This window comes from Macrobrachium rosenbergii, chromosome 22, assembly GCF_040412425.1.
Source record: "Macrobrachium rosenbergii isolate ZJJX-2024 chromosome 22, ASM4041242v1, whole genome shotgun sequence".
In the NCBI taxonomy this organism is placed as follows: domain Eukaryota; kingdom Metazoa; phylum Arthropoda; class Malacostraca; order Decapoda; family Palaemonidae; genus Macrobrachium; species Macrobrachium rosenbergii.
Genome location: NC_089762.1, coordinates 1,652,583 through 1,673,855, shown reverse-complemented (window position 1 = coordinate 1,673,855; position 21,273 = coordinate 1,652,583). Strand labels below are relative to the sequence as shown.

Here is a 21,273-nt window from a genome sequence, read left to right as displayed (position 1 = left end):
TAGCCTTTGGCACCTTTAACATCAAAGACTCGGAGCCAGTTCAGGGAAATAAAACTGACACTTCACAGCCTCAGCTGTGGAGCAAAATGAAAGTCCCTCCATCCAAAAACCTTTCCTCTGATTTTACCCACGCGGTTTCTGAAAAAAGAAATATTTCAGTCTCTCCTGAAACAGATGCAAATACCTCAGGAGCCGTTGGTGATCAAAGGTTTGTCTCTTCAGAGTTTATTCCCATTACGTTCATACAAACTACTTATAGACCAACAGTCCCAGCATCCTTTGGTTCTTTTACCCCCAAGCCAATTAAGACCCCTACAGATCGTTTCATCCCTAACTTCATCCCTACAACCCGTAGACCGATGACTAAATTCAATCCTGGAGCGGGAGCATCACCTGATGAAACGGATGCTAACGACGTGGACAGAGTCATATCTGATATCATTCGCGTAGTCCCTGCCACGCGAAGAGACAACCCAACGACTCAGAACAGAGAGGACGATGGCCTCCCGCCTTCAAAATTCCCATTTTCCCCTGAGTCAAATCCGGAGAATTTCCCTGGCTTAAATCCCTACCCTCCTCCGCCCCTATTCCCAGGAGAGAGTCCCCCCAGACGACTACCCGACGTAGATGAAGAAGGATGGACAGTAATAAAATCGAAGTTCCAAGGGACGATAACGAGAACACCCTTTGAGGAACCCCCGGGAGGGCGTCCTGTAAAATCTCCGGACGTCGAGTTCATTCCCGCCCTTCCTGCGAATGACAGGTTCAATCCGATGGTGATTGACAAAGCTCTGGCGTCCGAGTCGACCGAAACCAAGTTCCACAAGGATGTCAAGGGACCAGTGACGTCATCAAATCACTACTTCGATCGCCCAGGCGTTGGGAACAGCTCGCCGGTAGTAGGTTACTTACCATTCACAACTATGGCAAGTTCCATAATCATTTTATGGTTTTATTCAGTAAAGGCCGGTATCTGAAGGGCAATTGGTACAAGTAAGAGAATGTTAAGGAACTTTGTAGTAACACTCGATATTTTTCTCTAAATCTAAACTAAAAAGTACAAGAAATAGAGGAACATAATGGTACTTTTGTTCTAAAAAAACGGTTTATAAACGGGCTAATATATATAGCGCAATTAAAATGAGTAAGTTTAATATGTTGTCAAAATAAATGTAATCATTAGTGTTAGGTTCATCCATCTCCGCTTGATGCACTTTTACGTAAGTGTCTGTTTATATCTATTTTCAAGTTTCATTAGCACATGTGTATAGCCTACATTCAGCAGATGCTCTAAAACGAACGTAGTTTGATTCGTAATTCTGTACTGTTATTTGTACACCTGTCTTTATATGAGAGAGAGAGAGAGAGAGAGAGCGCGCGTTTTACTGCGTTCAGTTAGAGTACTAAGCAACTGGTTCATTACTGAAAATTTCCTAAACTCTGTATAAGAATCACTACGTAATTCCTTCCTTGTTTTCCAGTGTTGCGAACAATTGGCAAACATTGGACAGAATGATGTTGCTGACTTGTAGCCAACAAGACGCAGTCCATATAAAAATTCTAATGGTGTGTGGTTACCAAGACGTTATGTATGTAACGTTTCGATTGAAAATAACTATCAATGTAAAAGACTCTTGATTCCCCGGCAGTTGTGTATATACGTCTGGCATTGTTGATTAATAAGAAACGGATTGTGACATTGTTAATTTCCACAGAGACACCTCAAAGTTTTGTATTCTCAATAAAAATTTGTATAAAATTTCCAACCGTATGTAATTGCAACCTAACACACATGTATATATACTTGGCGAAAGTATGGAACAGAAATGAGACACATTTAGTTTTGTGTAAGTTTGCAAATCTTGTTCTGCCACATTCCAATTACACCGACTTATCAAGAACAATTAACGCTTCAAGGAAAAAATTTTGTATGAACTTCTCGCCATAATACAAGTAAGAAATGCTTTCGAGTTTTCTGTACAGCGTATAATGTTGCATGAAACTCTCAGCCACGGCCCATGAAACTCTCAGTCGCGGCCCATGAAACTCTCAGTCGTGGCCCATGAAACTCACCCACGGCCCGGTGGTGGCCTGTGTTTTGGCCAGACGCACGATCATGGCTAACTTTAACCTTAAATAAAATAAAAACTACTGGGGCTAGAGGGCTGCAATTTGGTATGTCTGATGATTGGAGGGCGGATGATCTACATACCAATTTGCAGCCTTCTAGTCTCAGTAGTTTTTTTTTAAATCTGAGGGCGGACAGAAAAGTGCAGACGGACAGACAAAGCCATCTCAATGTTTTTTTTTTTTTTTTACAGAAAGCTAAAAAGGCATTAGCCCTAAAGAAAATGGCACCAGCAACCCTGCAGTAAGTAACGTTATCAAATTGCCTTTGTGTCGATAAACACAAGCGTTATAGTAATCAGTAGCGGTATGCCAAAACCATTCAGGGTGTCAGTCCGTAAGTCCCTGTCCGGCAACGCGATTCATATAATCCTTAACTCTTCTGCAAGATTGTGCATTCTGGAAGTATGAATTGATGTTTCCACGTGCTCTGTGACCAGTGTTAACCAAAATTTTTCTGTTACCTGACTGAATGCTTGGTTGTATCAGAGGCTAGACTAAATCAAATGACCTTGTTCCAGGGGGAAAAAAAATGGAAAACGTGTGCTTCAAACCGTTACACCGAGAGCGTAATGTTTAATTGCTTTTTTCCGGTTTTATAAGAACAGTATTGCCACAGGGAAAGCCATGAGGCTGAGGGATTTTAGTTTGTTGAAAACTAACCCAGAAAAGTATTGTAACACTTCAGAACCTTTTGGACAACAGCCTATAAAAGCTATATTTGGCAAACTTTCTACTAAGTGCATGAAGCCAACTCATAACGACTATTGCTGTTGCCGTATGAGTTCCTAACATTTTCCTGTTTCAGCTGTGTTTTTCGTTTTATTTTGATACAGTACCAATAAGTTATTAAATTAAAGGATATTACAATTATACGTCTAAAGCATTCACATTTGTGACTCTCGCTATTTTTTTCTAGGTGACATTTGTCACAATAGGCCTATGAAAGTACGCGGTAAGCATTGTTTGCTAATGTTATGCATGAAACTTTTCATGAATGGCATTTCAGTGAATTATTTATTCTTTGTATATTTTGGAATTCATTTAACCTTGTTCATACGTAATGTTTAAGTCAAACCAACTCTTGATGAAAAATTGCTCAAGGTTTTCAGCAGTTTAAAATAAAGAAAATCACTTGTATTTCAGATTTAAAGTACACAGACAGCTCGGTGAATAGATTCTCTCTCTCTCTCATTACAATGTTTTCGAAATCGTAGGCTTTTTCTTTGGTAAGACATCTGAATGCTTATGTAAACAAAGAACCATTACACCTCATATAAATAATAAACATACTAATTTATATCGATAATTTAAGGTTACAAAAACTCGAATGACGAGCGTAATGTTGATAACATCACACGACATAAAAAAGCTAACCTATTCATACATATTTTTTTTTATTGTTGGGCACTGGAACGATACTTAGAATGAACAAAGGTTACGATAAAAGGTAATTTTGACTGGATTGGAATGTGTGTGTGCCAAATCAGCAGCATATGCCTAGCTTCATTGGTCCGTGCTTCATGTTCTTGCGGTTCACTATAAAGGTCATTTTCCAGTTTACGGACGTAGATATTACTTTGGTACCATGATAAAGTTATTTTCGCATTCAAGCAACGAAAATATACGTAGAATAAAGTCTGAATGACAAGGAAATCTCGTGATTTGAACTGTTTGTGAGCATGGGTCTAGTTTGTGCTCTATTAATGAGATGAACCATAATTATCGATATGATTCATCTCATTAATAGAGCGCAGGCTACACTTAGACTCATTCTCACAGACAGTTCAAATCACAAGATTTCCTTATCATTCAGACTTTATTCTACGTACAGTTTCGTTGCTTGAATATGAAAATAACTTTATTATGATACCAAAGTAATATCAGTAATATGCATTCAAGAATATGCACATCGTTCGTTTGTGTTTGAACTGAGCAAACTGTCTGATAGAAGCTCGTCTTTCGTGTGCTGGTATATTATATAAAAAAAAATCGGCATGTTCATGATTAATATAAGGGCTGAGGATTCTTTGTATATTTTATAAACATTCAAAAATGCTATTGAAGAAATATTTTAGTAACACGTAGATTTGGGTGCTGCCACCAGGGCGGCGCTGATAGCAGCCATCTTCAATCTTCAAACAGCTGGGGACTGCTGAAATTGTGTCCTGCGATTTCTTTGGATAATTATCTTCACAGGAGTGCGTTGCGCAGCTTATAATTGCAGAAATGGGCAAAGGAATTCTTCAAGAGAAATTGGAATAACATTTCACAGGTAAGCAAAGCATACAGAATTTTACTTACCCGTAATTTTATGCGAATCAGCAGTAGGTACGTTCTCTCTGTTAACAAGTCATATTTTCAGCATATTTTTGTGTCAGGAGATTTCAGTTTTGAAATCAGAACATCATTCATCTTATTTAGGTCACATAACATAAGGTAAAAACAAGATGTTGCTCGTTGTTAAAAATGCTTAGCAGTCAATAGGCCTACAGGGTAGGCCTAGCTGGTTGTGTCAGGAAGTCTCGACTTTTAAACATGTTTCTGTGATGCATAAGGGCACCTGCCACTAACGGATCCAGCGGGGCGGGGCACTTTGGGTACGTGCACCTCCATGAAGAATAATGACAAAATAATAATAATGAAGATTTAGATAGTAATAACATAAATAAGAAATATAAAATGGGAAAAATAAAAATCTATTATAGAAATAATAAAATTGAGAGAGAGAGAATATATATATGTGTATATATATATATATATATATATATATATATATATATATATATATATATATATATATATATATATGTGTGTGTGTGTGTGTGTGTGTGTGTGTGTGTAAGTATGTATAATATGAAAATTGGTGCCCTCATGAAATTTTTCTGGATCCGCTAATGGTATCTGCTGCATGTTGTCAGTCATCAAGAATTCTCTGCAGTGGGCAAGCTTGTAGGATGCTGCCATGCCACCAATTTTTCAGTGTTTTATCGAACATGGTATTTCAACGAAATTCCGAAACTTTACACTTGGTGAGAGCATTTCAGGACGACGTCAACAAACCAAGGGAAATAAGTTATGTTATTCGACTAAATGCAATATCAGCTGTGGTTTTTTTATGTGTAACAAATCTTGGTTTAATTTATGCTTTCATGAAACGATATGTCCCTTAGATTGGTGATAGCAAGAAAATGGAGTTCGGTAGCCTGGGCTACACTTTGCCCTCATACATTTGCTAAGGTGCTACATCATTTACACCATATTCTTAAGATGCTACATCATTTACACCTTATTCTAAGATGCTACATCATTTACACCTTATTCAAAGATGCTACATCATTTACACCTTATTCTAAGATGCTACATCATTTACACCTTATTCTAAGATGCTACATCATTCACACCTTATTCTAAGATGCTACATCATTCATACCTTATTCTCAGTACGACTTAATTTTGAATATACAAAAATAATTTCTTTATGGTAAAAGTTATCGTATTATCTTGCCAAGGAAAAATTAGCCTTTCAGAATAGTCACAACAAGGAGAAGAACCTTAGCCAAGAGTGTGTTAGGCCTATACCAATTGGTTCGACAGGTATTTTTACTGTTTTGTTCTTTTACGAACAATTTTATTTCTTCTTTTACGAGCAGTTTTGTTTCTTCTTTTACGAGGAATTTTATTTCTTCTTGTACGAGCAGTTTTGTTTCTTCTTTTACGAGCAATTTTATTTCTTTTACGAGGAATTTTATTTCTTCTTTTACGAGCAGTTTTATTCCCAGCAAGTCAAAACGGCAGACATTATTTAACAATTCTCTCCAAATATTGTTCCAAAGCCTCAGAATAGGAACAAATGACTCTGCTAGCCTTTTATGCCGTTGGTTACCATAGTTTATACAAGACGCTGAGCATGACGGGAAAAGAATCTATCTATCTATCTATCTATTATAATAAAATCCGAGTGGCTCTTATTTGTCCGCCTCGGGTGGGGGTGGGGTAGGTAGGTAGGTGGACACATTCACCCTCCTCCTGCAAACGTGTTTGTCCGCCCCAGGTGGGGGTCGGGTAGGTAAGGGATCGGGAGGGTGAGGGAGACATGACACATCCACCCTACTCCTGCAAAACTGTTTGTCCGCCCCAGGTGGTGGTGGGGCAGGTAAGGGATCAGGAGGGTGAGGGAGACATGACACATCCACCCTCCTCCTGCAAACCTGTTTGTCCGCCCCAGGTGGGGGTGGGGTAGCTACAGGGTCGGGATGGTAGGAGAGTTATGATTGGCAGCGCCGGGTTCTAGCGCAGCGTAGCGTGTGCAATCAAGCTCATATATCGTATTTTGCTAAACGTGTTTTCAACACTCGCTAAACAGTGCCCGCTTGGCAAGTAGGCCTGGAAGCAATTGTTTATGTTAACTGTCTTGTTTTAAACCTACAACAGTGTTGCATAGAGCAATACATACTGTATACAGTATATATATATATATATATATATATATATATATATATATATATATATATATATATATATATATATATATATATATTCAATCAGTAAGTTAAACGTGCTTTAATATCAATTCGTCTACCTCGGAAGTAATATATTTTCATATATGTTACCGAAGGGGAATTTTTTAGTTGACGAATTTATTATCAACTAAAAAATTCCCCTTCGATAACATATATGAAAATATATTATTTCCGAGGTAGAGCGAATGGGATATTAAAGGACGTTTGTAGCTTACTGATTGAATATGAATCACGGTGATGGGATAAAAGTCATATATATATATATATATATATATATATATATATATATATATATATATATATATATATATATATATATGTATATATATATACATATATATATATCAATAACTGAGTGGTGAAAGAGAAAGTAAAATTATTCACCAATAACTATATATTAACATACTGAGAGTGAAACATAAATCAACATTTTATCTTTTTATTTACCAAGGAATATCTAGGATTATCTATGTTTGTATATAGATCACTGACTATTCAATGTAAATAAATTTTACCTTTTTTTTATTTTAAAGGAGAATATATAGTTATTTATTAATATGCATATAGACTACCCGTCGTTCAACAGGGAAATACATTATCCTACTAAAGTTGTATTTGACTTACCAATATTTCAGATATATAAAGACGAATATACGATTCTTTTATGTGAAACTCTTTACTTCATATAAATCATTTCCGTTTTTCTTTATTTTTAAAGAGAATATTTAGCTATTTGTACATATATAGATTACTGATTGCTTGATGAGGTAAAGAATTATTCTTACGCCAGTACAATATAGTACCATGTGCTGGACTGGGAGGTATAGACCGCCCCCCCAAGTTGACTTTTCCCGCCATTCCGTGACGATTTAAGTCAAGAGATTATGGAAACTAATTTTATTTTTCATTTACATGTTCTCGAAAATTATTACTGCATATACAGTTCTTTATTTCATTATATGATTTAGACAACTAATATCAGATATGATGTGTCGGTAGTCATACTTAATTTTCTTTTCGCTATTTAAACTTTAGCTTCCTCCTTGACTCTCCTTCGCAGAGCTCTGAAGTGAATTTTTCAAAATGTTTCGTTCACCTTGCTTCGAATGAGTTTTTCCTCTTGTCGTTCTTTTATATAATACCATCTGTGTGATTAATAATATATCATAATGATATAAACGCATTTCCCTTCGTCTAACAAAAGCTTAAGTCGTTGTTTGGTGAACGAAAACTATTGGAAGAGACTTGTTGTAGTTTCTTTTATGTACTTTGTTCAAGTATATGAACTTCCATTGTTTAGTCAATCTCGTGATTTCTCGTTTCAGAATGATTCATATATTACATCAAGTTTTGTTGTGGCATAACGTGGGCGATAACTTCTCTTTACACTGTGATCAAATAAAAAGTAATTGCTGCCTCTTATTTCGGATGGTTAAATTAAATCGCTCCCAAGGGAAATAAAAGTAATTTAGCCGTTGTTACAGGTAGCTTTATAACTTACCATCGTCAACTTAACATTCTTTCAAGAAGTCTCCGACTTCTTCATTTTCCTGTTATACCCAGATCAACTGTTTCTCAACCTTTACCTTTCAAGTGTCCCAAAGAGTGAGTATAAACTTGATGGCATTCAAGATGTAATCTTTGTCATGTATTTTCACAGCTTCTGCGCCGCCCTGTAGCTGAAGCCTTTCTGTCACCGGCGTGTGGAAAAATCTTCGTAACCGTTTTATTGATGCAAAGTTCACCAGCTTAAAAGAGCCCGTGATGCTTACTTTGATGTACCGAATTATCTTTGTTTTTATTTATTTATTTGTATTTAATTTTTTTGTTTTGTTTAGGGGGAGGGCTCATACACAAAGAATAATACGTTTTTAGGATCGTTGCAGACTATAATAATATTAATAATAATAATAATGATAATAATAATAATAATAATAATAATAATAATAATAATGAGGTTGGACTTGAAAGTATAAATTATTCTCAACGTGGCCACCAAATCCTAATTTGCATATAGACTGATATAAAATAAATAAACATTCTCCTTTGCCCATGAACATGGCTGCAAATGACAACAACGGCATTTGACATGCGTGGTTTTACCCATGAAAAGTTATTACTATATGGCTTATTCTCAATTATATATATATATATATATATATATATATATATATATATATATATATAGAGAGAGTATATATATATATATATATATATATATATATATATATATATATATATATATATATATATATATATTAGTTAAGTTAAAGCCCTCATGGGCTTCTGAAGGCTCATAGGGCAGGCGCTGGTCTCCTGTTCCTTAGGCCGACAGCCAGTGGGAGGGGGGAGAGGTCTCAATGCCTATGACACGTGACCAGTGCATCGCTGGGCCCACTGTTTAACTCCCAGCCCGAGGGCTGGTACCTATTCTCCTACTGAACTTTTTTTGGACTTGGGTTTTTTTTGGACAATTAGGTTGACGGGCTGCCGGATTTTTGCAGTATATATATACATACATGTCTGAGCAAACGCTTCACTTAGAGCAAGTTGGCAAGTTGTTGATATTTTGATGCTTTGTGTCAACATCTGCAATAATTTTGGATAACACTAACGTATTTTATTTCGTGGTTTATTTAAAATATATTCTTAACCTTAAAATCGACCTTAATGTTTGCTGGCTATTTTTAACAGGTTATTTCTTACATGTCAATAATTGAAATACAGTGGATTTTTATGAATATCATAGGAACTCATAATTGTTACGGGAGGAAAGTATTAATGGTTTTATTTTCATCCAGAAGTACAGCTAGTAATTCGGAATTTAATATGCTTTTTCTGAAGCCTTATGCGCAAATTACCTTGAAATAACACTGAGTTTATAGTTTCTACGAGGCAAAGTTAAACATAAATAGTGAATCGGTTGCACCAATACGCACAGACTCGTTTATATGGTGTTATTTACCCGTAGCTAAAAACATAATCAAAATCAGCTGACCCTGGAAACACATCAGAAATCGGTCTTAAACCAGGACCTGAATTTGTCCTGTGGTCATCGACTTCTGGTTTGAATCTAGAGGGCCGGAAAGTTGTTGGTCTGGGGTTATCTGAAGGTCCTTCTCTAATGAAAATTGGTCCACTTTCTAAGATGACTGTGGTACCTTGATCTCCAGATTGGCCTCCTTGATCGTTGTTGGCTGAAAAGAATTCTTGAGATTCGCTGGGGGTTCCAGGAATCTCAAATATAAATCCAGGCCGATTATTTCCAGGTTCGACCACAGGCCTAGTGAATTCAGGTACTCCAAATATAAATCCAGGCTGATTCACTTCAGGCACCACAGTCCCAGAACTATTTTGTTCTTGGCCTTCTGACCCAATACTGTAGAAAGTGCCAACAATTCCTTCTTTTATTTCATTAGTTTTGTCATTCAGTGTGAGTCCCTCCACCTCCTCGTCCTCAGGAAGCCCTCTGTTCTCTGTATTTCCAGCAACCTCAAACTCTCTGGTCCTTCCAGTGGTGGGATGGCGACTGCCCAGATTATGTTTTTCATCAGTGAACAGTTCAGTTATCGAGGTCTTAAAAGGCAACTCAGGTCGGTTTCTTGGTGCTTGAGAACGCAACTGTTCAGGTAAATCATATCCAGGGAGTCCCCTAGTACCAGCGTCATACCCTCCTACGATAGATGCCATTTTGGGTGTGGATTCTGCAGAGACATTTGCAAAAACTCCATCAGTAAGATGGGGATGATCAGGCCCCTTCTCCCTGCTGGAAGGTGAAGCTGTCTCACGTGGCGAAATCATGGGTTTACCAGCCCCAAGGGCTGCGATGACTAGTCCTACGGCTGCAATCACTAGATGATGCTGCTGAAAAAAGATAATAGCAATAATAGAGACCATTTTAGGATAATAACTCCACACACTTTTTGCAGTTATTTTCTGAGAGAAATCAACCCAGAATTCAATAGAACTATCCTTTCATTTGCATTATAAAGAATAATCATAAAAATAATTAAACTATAAGACAGTTATAATTCCCTGAACCAAATAATCTAGAAGTAAGTTCGAAGTTTAGGAAAAAAGGTGTCACACTTATTAAACGTTTGCACCATGACCATGGGCCTATTGTGTTTCCAGTTTCAAAGCTCTGACTGAAAAAGTTTCAAATTGTCAAATAAGAATAAGAAGAAGAGTGATGAAAGCAATGACAATATAGTTGCCCACTGACCCTAGAGTGGCAAGTGGACTCGATATTTCCTTTTCTTCAGAGACTGACAGACTGGCAACCTAGTGCCTTTATCTAGCCCAGTTCTGACAGAAACAAGAAAGAGAACGAGGAAAGATAAAGGCTATCTTCACACCAGAAATGTCTTGAGAAAAAATGGAATGAGAAAGAAAATTAGAAAAGTAGAAAGAAGAAGCAGGTCCAGAAATGTGCAATCAAATGGTCATTAATTCCTACAGAGGAAATAAAAGAAGATTTGTCTGAGAGAAGGTACTCTCTCCATTAGGCCAGTATGGCAGGGGCCATTCGAAGAGAGAGAGAGAGAGAGAACATTTATGGTTTAGGTAACTGATCGAACAAAGTGCCTTTGATTCAGATACTATAGCGGAGGGAGAAAATGGTGACTACTCCAGAATATATAACAATATCACGAGAAGTAAAGATGTCATTTTAATGAACAGCTACTGAGGACTACAGCTTACAAAGTGTAAACTCAACATTCCGGTTTTGAGGCAGAGAATACTAGCAATTTAAAGTATGGGATTGCTCTCAGAGAACCCTTAAAATGCTGATAGGACTGATCGTATTGTAATTTATATATAAAATTTTAAGCCGTTTCACCTTAGGTAACTGGCTTCAAAGAACAACATATCAATGGCCACTGCCACATAAATATCCCAACTGCTAGACAGTGAGTGAACACCCTGAGTAGAGAACTTCCATAACACTGTTTACATGTACATATATTATATTTAAGAACTCCTGTTAAGCTCAGCAAATCGCTGACCAAGGCGACACATTTATAAAAGAAAGAAGCCACCTCGCAGTGACGACGAAGAGCATCGAGAGATGATGGAAGAGTGGGATTATAGATCAAGCAACTTACCCTGGATTCTCGCCTATTAAGAAGAGAGATCAGGGTGACTGGAATGGTTCTCCTCACTGTGGCGTATTAATAAACTCCTTAATGTAGCTAATCTCATCATTGGAGTGGGAAGTTGGCGAAGACTCATGACAAAGGGGAGGTAAAAACTAAATGAGTCAGATGATATCGCAGAGGAGATTCATTGTCCAATTGTAGCCAGAGGTGCTTGGATATTGCAGTAGGGAAAGATTTGAAAGAGATCAGGCCAAGATTCAGAATCTGGGCTTCCAAGAAGATTGTTGTTCCTTAAACGGATCATTAGAGGCCCAACCTCAAATATTAGAAATGTAAATATAAAAAGAGGCAGGCTTACCAAACCACATCCTAAATTTGGACTTTCTGCTGAATTCTGAATTAACACCCTGTGCAGAAAAATTCCACAATATTCAGCGCTTTATACACTTACACAGGGGACTAATCAACAGCACTTCGAATCCCCCTGTCATACTGCGCCATTTACCTCTATCTCTCACTTTTTTTGATGTTTAGGCTACCCTTTTCCAGTATCTCTTTCATTCAGTCTAGCCTTTATTTGCTTTCCCTCCCCACCTATACTTTCGAAATATACTTTCTTTCACCAACTTGTCACCTTCCATTCTTTTCACATGACCGAGCCATCCCAAAACACAATGATCATGCATTTCTCAACCGGTGTTCCTCAGAAACTTAGGCAGCGTGAGAGGCTGCTAGAGGTTTCCACAAGAGATAGTGATTGAAAGGCTGATGATATGCAAATGCAGTTTTGAGCCAGAAATGTCCTTCTGTCCGGTGAGTTAATTTAAGTATACCTTAGTTAAACCAGACCACTGAGCTGATTAACAGCTCTTAGGGCTGGCCCAAAGGATTAGGTTTACTGTACGTGGCTAAGAACCAGTTGGTTACCTAGCAACGGAACCTACGGCTTATTGTGGAATCCGCACCACATTATCACGAGAAATGAATTTCTATCACAAGAAATAAATTTATCTAATTCTTCATTGGCCGGCCGGGGAATCGAACGCAGCAGAGTGGCAGCCGAGAACGATGCCAACCCGTCCAATGAGGAACATTCAGGATGAAATGCTAGTGTAAGTCTCTAACGTTTGACTCTGAACTCAGTATTTGAGTACCAAAAGAGAACTACAGTTTTTTACATGTGAAAATATCAGTCATTCCATACTCCATTCGTGGCCCACTTCCCTATCCACAATTTGCACCTCTAAATATTGACCTTTCTCTGTCTTATCGCTTCACTCCATCCGTAAAGAGACGAAAGAGCCGCGGTGAAACAACACACACACTGAATCGACACACCCTCTTTCTTGTTCAAACCCACACTGTTCTTCACCTATCAGTCCTTCCGTCATCGATCTTACCTTCTCCGTCAAAATCCTACCACGCAATATCCTTGGTATATTAATCAAAGTTATATGCCTTTAGTTCTTCAAGATTCCTGTTTCGTCTAATCCTAATTCAAAAGTGCACCTGTTTCTCTCACTCATTCCCTCAGAAGCTTCCCTTCATCCAGTTATACAGACACAAATTCCACAATCGACAAATCGTCAAAATATTCACTCTGTCAAGTCAGGACTATAATCTCTTCAGACAAAATTTCTCTAGTTGCACCTAGAGAAGTTTTTCTCAGCTTTTACTTGCTTAGTTTCCTTAAAGCCTTCGCTCACTTTCTGTCCCTTTTTCCTCCGTCATCTTCTTGTATTCAGTGTTCCCTTCCGTCTCGCAACTGCACCTTAAGTAGTCTTTGATGTCCTTCACTAAATTTCTCTTCCCTAATCGCACCTTGCTGTCTTTATTAATAAATTCTCTCTGCACCTTCCTTCTAACCCTATGATTTACTGCTCATGCACTCATTCGACTTTTGTGACTACCTTTGCTCATTTTCATCCGTTTTCAGTTTTCTGTAAAGGAAAACTATTGTGCTGGCTTTTCCTGTCCGCCCTCAGGTCTTAAAAACTACTGAGGCTAGAGGGCTGCAAATTGGTATGTTGATCATCCACCTTCCAGTCATCAAACATACCAAATTGCAGCCCTCTAGCCTCAGTAGTTTTTATTTGAATTAAGGTTAAAGTTAGCCATAATCGTAACTCTGGCAACGATATAGGACATGCCGCCACCGGGTCATGGTTAAAGTTTCTTGGGACGCGGCTCATACAGCATTATACCGAGACTAACCCAAGATAGATCTATTTCGGTGGCCTTGATTATACGCTGTAGCGACTGTACAGAAAACGCGATTGCGCCGAAGAAACTTCGGCGCATTTGCCTCTTGTTTCCTTGTGTGTTCTGTCAAGCACACTTATCTCAGTCACCCTTGCAACTCTCTCTCTATATATATATATATATATATATATATATATATATATATATATATATATATATATATATATATATATATATATATATATATATATATATATATATATATATATATATATAATTCTGTATAACTTCCTAAAGACCTTGTTGAAGAAGAATTCGTAATTAACTGAATAAGACTTCAACAAACCAAGTTTCAGAAGCACTCACACTAAGCTTCGCCGTGTGCTCATACTAAAAGAAAAGCTGTAATAGAGAACAGTGACATTCAGTGAAGTACTGGAAACTATTCACAATAGGAAAAGACATTCTCAAACCTTCGAACATAACTGAACTGAGTTAAAGATGTTCAAAAGGACATATTCCCGTGAAGACCCATCAAATTGCGTATTTAACTATAACACATTTTCTGTAGGGGCCACTACTTAAGGTTCTTCAAGCGTGCCTTCCTTAGGCCCCTAGCTGCAACCCCTTTCGTTCCTTTTACTGCACCTCCTTTCATATCCTTTCTTCCATCTTACTTTCCTCAGCACTCTCCTAACAGTTGATTCATAGTGCAGCTGCGAGGTTTTCCTTCTTTTACACCTTTCAAACCTTTTTACCGTCAATTTCCACTTCAGCCTTGAATGACCTCATTGATCCTAGTGCTTGGTCTAAATTCTATATTCAATTCAAATAGGTGCAAAATACGATACAGAAAGGCGGGAATTAAGAACGAAAAGACAACCCAGAGTAGAGACGAAACTCACCATGGTGGGTGACGAGGATCGACTGAAAGCCTCGTCGAGAATCCCGCCTCCGATATCAGCAAAACCATCGGGAGGCGGAGCATGCCGATGTTATTTCAGCCGTAACGCTTCCTTTTGAAAAAAGGGGGGCGGGGTGCCGCCGCCCTTATACGAGGGTCTGTCCTTTAGTGCAGAATAATTGATATGAATGAGATAGGGAAACAGAGACAAGGTCGATGTGCTCAGGTTCGTCTCCATGAAGTTTTAAGGGTTGCATTGCCTTTTTTTTTTTTTGTTAAGTTGTTCAGTCACCCATTTCTGAAGCCTTAGGAGATAGAGAGAGAGAGAAAGAGAGAGAGAGAGAGAGAGAGAGAGAGATCGTTTAGTCAACTTTTCCTCCGAGGGAGAGAGAAAGAGAGCAAATCATATGCTACTTTTTGATCCGAGAGTTCTTGATGATTATAGTCTTAGAGTTCAAGCATCCGCCCTGTCATTAACTCTCTGAATTCAAGTACTTACGAAAAAGAGCAAAATTAAGTTAATTTGCTTTTGGCCTCTCATAATTTCCAGTTTCCACCAATCATTAAATAAATGTTTTTGTTCATAAACATTAAATGCTATCCTGTTGTGGAAGATTCAACATCAAAGTGTCAGTAACCTACACACACGCACACACTCGTGTGTGTGTGTGTGTGTATATATATATATATATATATATATATATATATATATATATATATATATATATATATATATATATATATATATATATGTGTGTGTGTGTGTGTGTGTTCATTTGCCACTAAAATATATTTTATATACAAGATAATCTTATGATACCTAATATGTAGCTCTAAGTAACCCATCGGTTGGAACTAGGCCTATAGGGTAACAGCGGGCGAGAGCTAACATGAGCTGCAGAGACTATTGGTGGAGGTCGAAGGTGTTCGCAAAATGAAAACGTTGAGAGTAAGCATAAACAACAGTTAGGTAATGAGAGTAAATGGAAACCAGGAATATTTAGCAATGTAAGCTCATGCGTGTGATGGAAGGATTTGAAATGGTATTTACCATTATTATTTCATGTTTTACGTACATTCCCAAGCTGGTTTGGCGCCCATTTTGCAGGCACTCGAAACGACGCGAGTGCGAAGGTGAAACGATTTGTAACGTACTCGAGAGGGGGGAGATGAGTCCAGTCACCGAATTCAGGAAGCAAAGACACAGCAGTGTTTGCACAAGACTGAGAAAAACTAGTGGCGTCTGTGGCAGGACGTTAGGAACATATGAAAAGATTGTTGAGCTAGTTCTCATTTATGGAAGCGAAGTGCTGATGTGATATGTGAATTAAAGGAAAATTTTCGAAGCTGCAGAGAAAATTTGTTCTTGTAGTAGGCTGTATGCGTCATGGGTAGATTTGAAAACGTGAGACGTATGGATATCAAAAAGGTTGGTGTAGATGGTGCTAGATTAGAGTATGTTCAGATGGTCTGGTTTAGTGCACGGTTCCCAACCTTTTTGTTCTTCTGTAGCCCTGGGGCATTTTTATAGATTCCTGTGTACCCTGGAAAATTGAGGATGAAAAGAAAAACAATGAAATTGATATTGTGATATAATTTTATTATGAAATCTGTTTGTGTACAAAGCATAAGAATATTAATGGTAATAAGGAAATGAAAAAAAAGACACGACATTGTGCAATCTCAGTGCAGATTACATCATGTATTGCGCAGTACTGGCAATTCTCTCAGATCCAATGTACCCCCTGAAGAGCACAAATGTACCACTGGGGTTACATGTACCCCAGGTTGGGAACCACTGGTTTAGTGGGAAGAATGGAGTGCTCTATGATGACGGAAAGCGTACAATCCGAACGTTTTAGGGGGCAGAAGGAGAAGAAGACCTATATATGAAGTGGACGTGACAAAAGAAGGGGGCCTGTAGAAGTGAATGGTGCAGTGCGTGTCAAGGGGTTTGACACTAAGCTGATGAGCCTTGTGGTTGAAGCTGCTGAAGTTGTAGAAGCTTATCTTCACTGGGGGTTTACCCACGATTCAGCACAGCAGGTAAAGTAGCCTACGCAATTGCCAGTGGTCAGATGGCTTAATGTTGGTTCTCGTGTTAGCGGTTCGAACCCGTGAGATGACGAGCCACTTATCAATTATAATCCCCCTTCAGTATATATATATATATATATATTTATATATATTATTTATATATATATATATATATATATATATATATTTATACATATTATTTCGAGACACAGCGATTTGGATATTAAACGACGTTTGTAGCTTAATAATTGTATAAAAAATTACTGTGGTGTGATAAAATTTATATATATATATATATATATATATATATATATATATATTGAGACAACGTACCATTTGCTTTTGTTTATACATTCATCACGTTCCATAACTATATATAATCAGTTATATATATATATATATATATATATATATATATATATATATATATATATATATATATATATATATATATATATATTGAGACAACAATATTTGCTTTTTGTTTATACATTCATCATATTCCATAACTGTAATCAGCTATATAAATACATTATATATATATATATATATAAATATATATATATATATATATATATATATATATATATATATATATATATATATATATATATAGTATATATACATACATACATACATACACATTCACCGTCTATTACCAAGCAGTTGTACCCAGCCAATTGCAAACCGATCCACATCCGCAGCTTCTCACGAGGAGTCGATAGATTTTTGTTGCAGTTGCAAAGTGGCCAAAATTTCAGTTTCTTGTTTTCTGTGAGACCGTGCCCGAAGGCGAATCCACCAAAAGCGATCTTTTCCTAAAGGATTTGCCTTCGTATATCATGACGTTTTTAAACCATCTTCTTAAGGGAACACCGGAGAAGTATGTGAGGTTGGTCCAAGATATGTAAGAAGGAGCAAAAACGCAGGTCAGAAGCAGTGTTGGGTTTACTGAATGGATACCAGTAAGAGTTGGTTTACATCAGGGATCTGCTTTAAGTCCATATCTTTTTGACCTGATAATGGATGTGCTATCTCAAGGAATAAGAGATCAATCCCCACGGTGCATGTTGTTTGCTGATGACATTGTGTTATGCAGCACCAACAGAGGGGTAGTGGAGTCAAAACTAGAGCACTGGAGGAAGGTACTGGAAGACAGAGGTTTAAAGATCAGTAGGAAGAAGACTGAATACCTAAGTTTTAATTAAGATCAAGACTCTCAGATTAGTATGGAAGGGACAAGGTTGAACAAGTAGAAAAATTTAAGTATCTTGGTTCAGCAGTGGCTGATGATGGAAATTTGGATGTAGAAATAACACACACAGTGCAGGCTGGATGGGAAAATTGGAGAAAGATGTCAGGTGTCTTGTGCGACCGCAGAATCAAGACAGTAGCGAGACCAGTTTTGATGTATGGAGCAGAAACATGGCCGGTAGAGAGAGTGCAAGAGAAGAAATTGGATGCGGTAGAGATGAAAATGCTCAGGTGGATGTGTGGAGTAACAGAAATGGACAGGATCAAAAATGGAAGAATAAGAGGAACTGCTAAAGTCGTAGAGCTATCAAAGAAGGCACAGGAGAGAAGACTGCAGTGGTATGGCCATGTGGTGAGAAGGGATGAGACATGCGTAGGGAGGAGAGTGATGCAGATGGAGGTGCCTGGTGGGAGGCAAGAGGAAGACCAAAAGAAAGTGGATGGATGTAGTTAAAAGATCTGAGAGACAAACAGTTGTCAGAGGACGATGTGTTTGAAAGCCAGATGGAGAGAAAGAAGAAATATCGACCCCACAGAGAAGTGGGAAAAGATCCAGAGAAAGAAGAAGATATATATATATATATATATATATATATTACCTATATATATGCATATATACAAACACATACACACACATGTATATATTATATATAAATATATATCTATAAATATCTGTGTTTGCGTTGTGTGAGTGTGTGTGTGTATGCGCGCGTTTGTGTGGGTGCAAGTGCCCAGACTATTTCTTTTCCATTGTTTACGTCTCCTCTCAACGTGCGGTTGCAGGGTGTCGCTTCGGGCTACGAAGCATTACTGGGGAGGCGCCCTTAAAAGATCGTTCAGCCAAGGATTCGATACCAAAAAGTGTATCAAGCCAAGGCAAGGGCACTGTCACTAGAAAGAAGAAGAAGTTTTCTCTCGCTTCCTGTGTGTGTGCGTCCCAGTTTCTAGTTAATATATTAACAGACAGAAATTAAATTCATTTGGACTAATTGCCACGATTGTCTGTATGTGTGTGTGTGTGTGTGTGTATGAGAGAGAGAGAGAGAGAGAGAGAGAGAGAGAGAGAGAGAGAGTTTAGGTGGATTTTCCCAGTCAAGCTGAGTGAAAAAGCCCATTGAACAATCATGAGCGTTCCAACCTCCGCAGTGTCACGCTGTGACTAAAGGCGAATGTTTTTGTGCCTTTCTTGCTCCTGTTCCCCTTAGTGATGCTCTGGAGGTTTCCTCAGTGTTGAATGATCGTTTTTTTTTGGATTTTCTTTTTGAAAACTGTTTCTTTTGTAAGCGTCTTGTGATGAATGAGTTTTGGACCTCTGGATACTAAAAACCTGATATTAAGTTCACATAGTACTAACTCTAAACTAAGGGTGGATTCATGTAACTGCTGATCTTGTTCTTAACGTCATTATCGTCTCTAGACTCTCGCCCTAAACAACGACAGTTGTCGATGAAACAGTGCCTTTGTCGCGGAGCAAGGCTGCAATAAATCAGTACATTCAAGAGAGACTGAGCGTTACGTGCCGTTTCCTTTGCCTAATTACTCCACAGTTTTGACCCAAGCCAGCGCTGTTCCTCGTAGTAAGGTAGGCCGAGGTAATAAGAGGCTGATGCAGGTTAGGACAGAATAAAACCAGTGGCACATGTAGATGAATACGAGGGTAACAATAAAATGTTACAAGGGAAGTTGAGGACTCATGCATGTGTTATCCTGATAATGTAACATAACCCTTACATTATCCTATACGCTAACTTCGTTGTTTTATCCCGACAGAAGCTGTCCTTATCGGGGTCTGCAAGTGGGTTCTGGCAAGGCCTGTGAATTCAGCCGAGCGCGAGCGCGCTCGTCGTACTCGAAGGCTCCTTCTTTGAACGTCAGGCTTCATTAGGAACCGTTCGCTACGGCTGACGGAGGTGATTTTCCCCCCAAGGTTCCGAAACAAGATCAGATGCAAAGACCTGTTGTATTTGATCGAGTCTTCACATTCAAATTTAATATATATATATATATATATATATACATTATATATATACTGTATATACAAACATATACATATATATAGCATGACTGATGTTTCGCCATACGGCTGTTGTTTTGGACTCACGAAGAGTAAAATGAAAAGGCTGAAATCGAAAGACACCAAGTCATGGAAAAGATTTTAGATTTTTGTCGACTCATGAGAGAGATGAGATTCTCCTCAAGCGTTTCTCAACGACTTCGTTCACAGGGCGACGGAGAAACAAGTCATTGACGAGAACGATAAGAAATGAGAAGGAATAGCGTAACCTCGATTAAGGCGCTATCTGAAAAAAGCGCATCCATGAAAAATAATAACAAAATAATAATAATGAAGATTATAAATAATAATAACATAAATGAGAACTATAAAAGTGGGGAAAAATAAAAAATCTATTATATATATATATGTGTTATATGAAAATTGGTGCAACCCCCATGAAATTTTTGAGGATCCGCTAGCGGAGGCAATAGAAAACGGAACATATAGAGAATCGAAACAGAGACTTGAGAACGTCTTCCATTCGGAGAAATCATTCAAATGGTTTCCTTTAACTGTAATTCAATCAGTTTCTTAAGCCTGTTTCATCACATTCGCATTCCCTGCCATGCTGGACTATGTTCAATATCCCATTTTAGAAGAATTATCGCCAAAATAAAGCCGTTCTTCGATCTACGGTGTTTGCCAGTTTAAAAGTGTGTGTGCAATGGAATCATTGGCAGTGTGATTCAGATTTTAAAAAATGAATCGATACCTGAGGATTTTTTTTTATCATTCTTGTCAAGTAGACTACGGTCCTCAGTGGCATTAAAACATGTCGCCTACTCACATCTGTCATTTATTATATATATATATATATATATATATATATATATATATATATATATATATATATATAATGTATATGCACATATACATACATATATATATATATATATATATATATATATATATATATATATATATATATATATACATACACAAAATGTATAGGCTATATTATATATATGTATTTATTTATATATGTATGGTGTATATATTTAGATGAATAACTAGAATTCAACTTATAATATATGGCGTGAAAGCTAGAGTTTGTTACTCTTGAACGGA

The 21,273-nt window shown here is 37.6% G+C and overlaps 1 protein-coding gene across 1 annotated transcript in view; it reads left to right on the top strand.

Annotated features, from left to right (window-relative positions):
• The first annotated feature begins 4,263 nt into the window (after positions 1-4,263).
• The window catches only part of B9d2 (B9 domain-containing protein 2), a 61,840-nt gene continuing 44,830 nt past the window's right edge, over positions 4,264-21,273 (top strand). The window contains exon 1 of the mRNA XM_067124102.1: positions 4,264-4,402. The gene's annotated coding sequence lies outside the window, so the exon portion shown is untranslated. The remainder of the gene's footprint in view (positions 4,403-21,273) is intronic.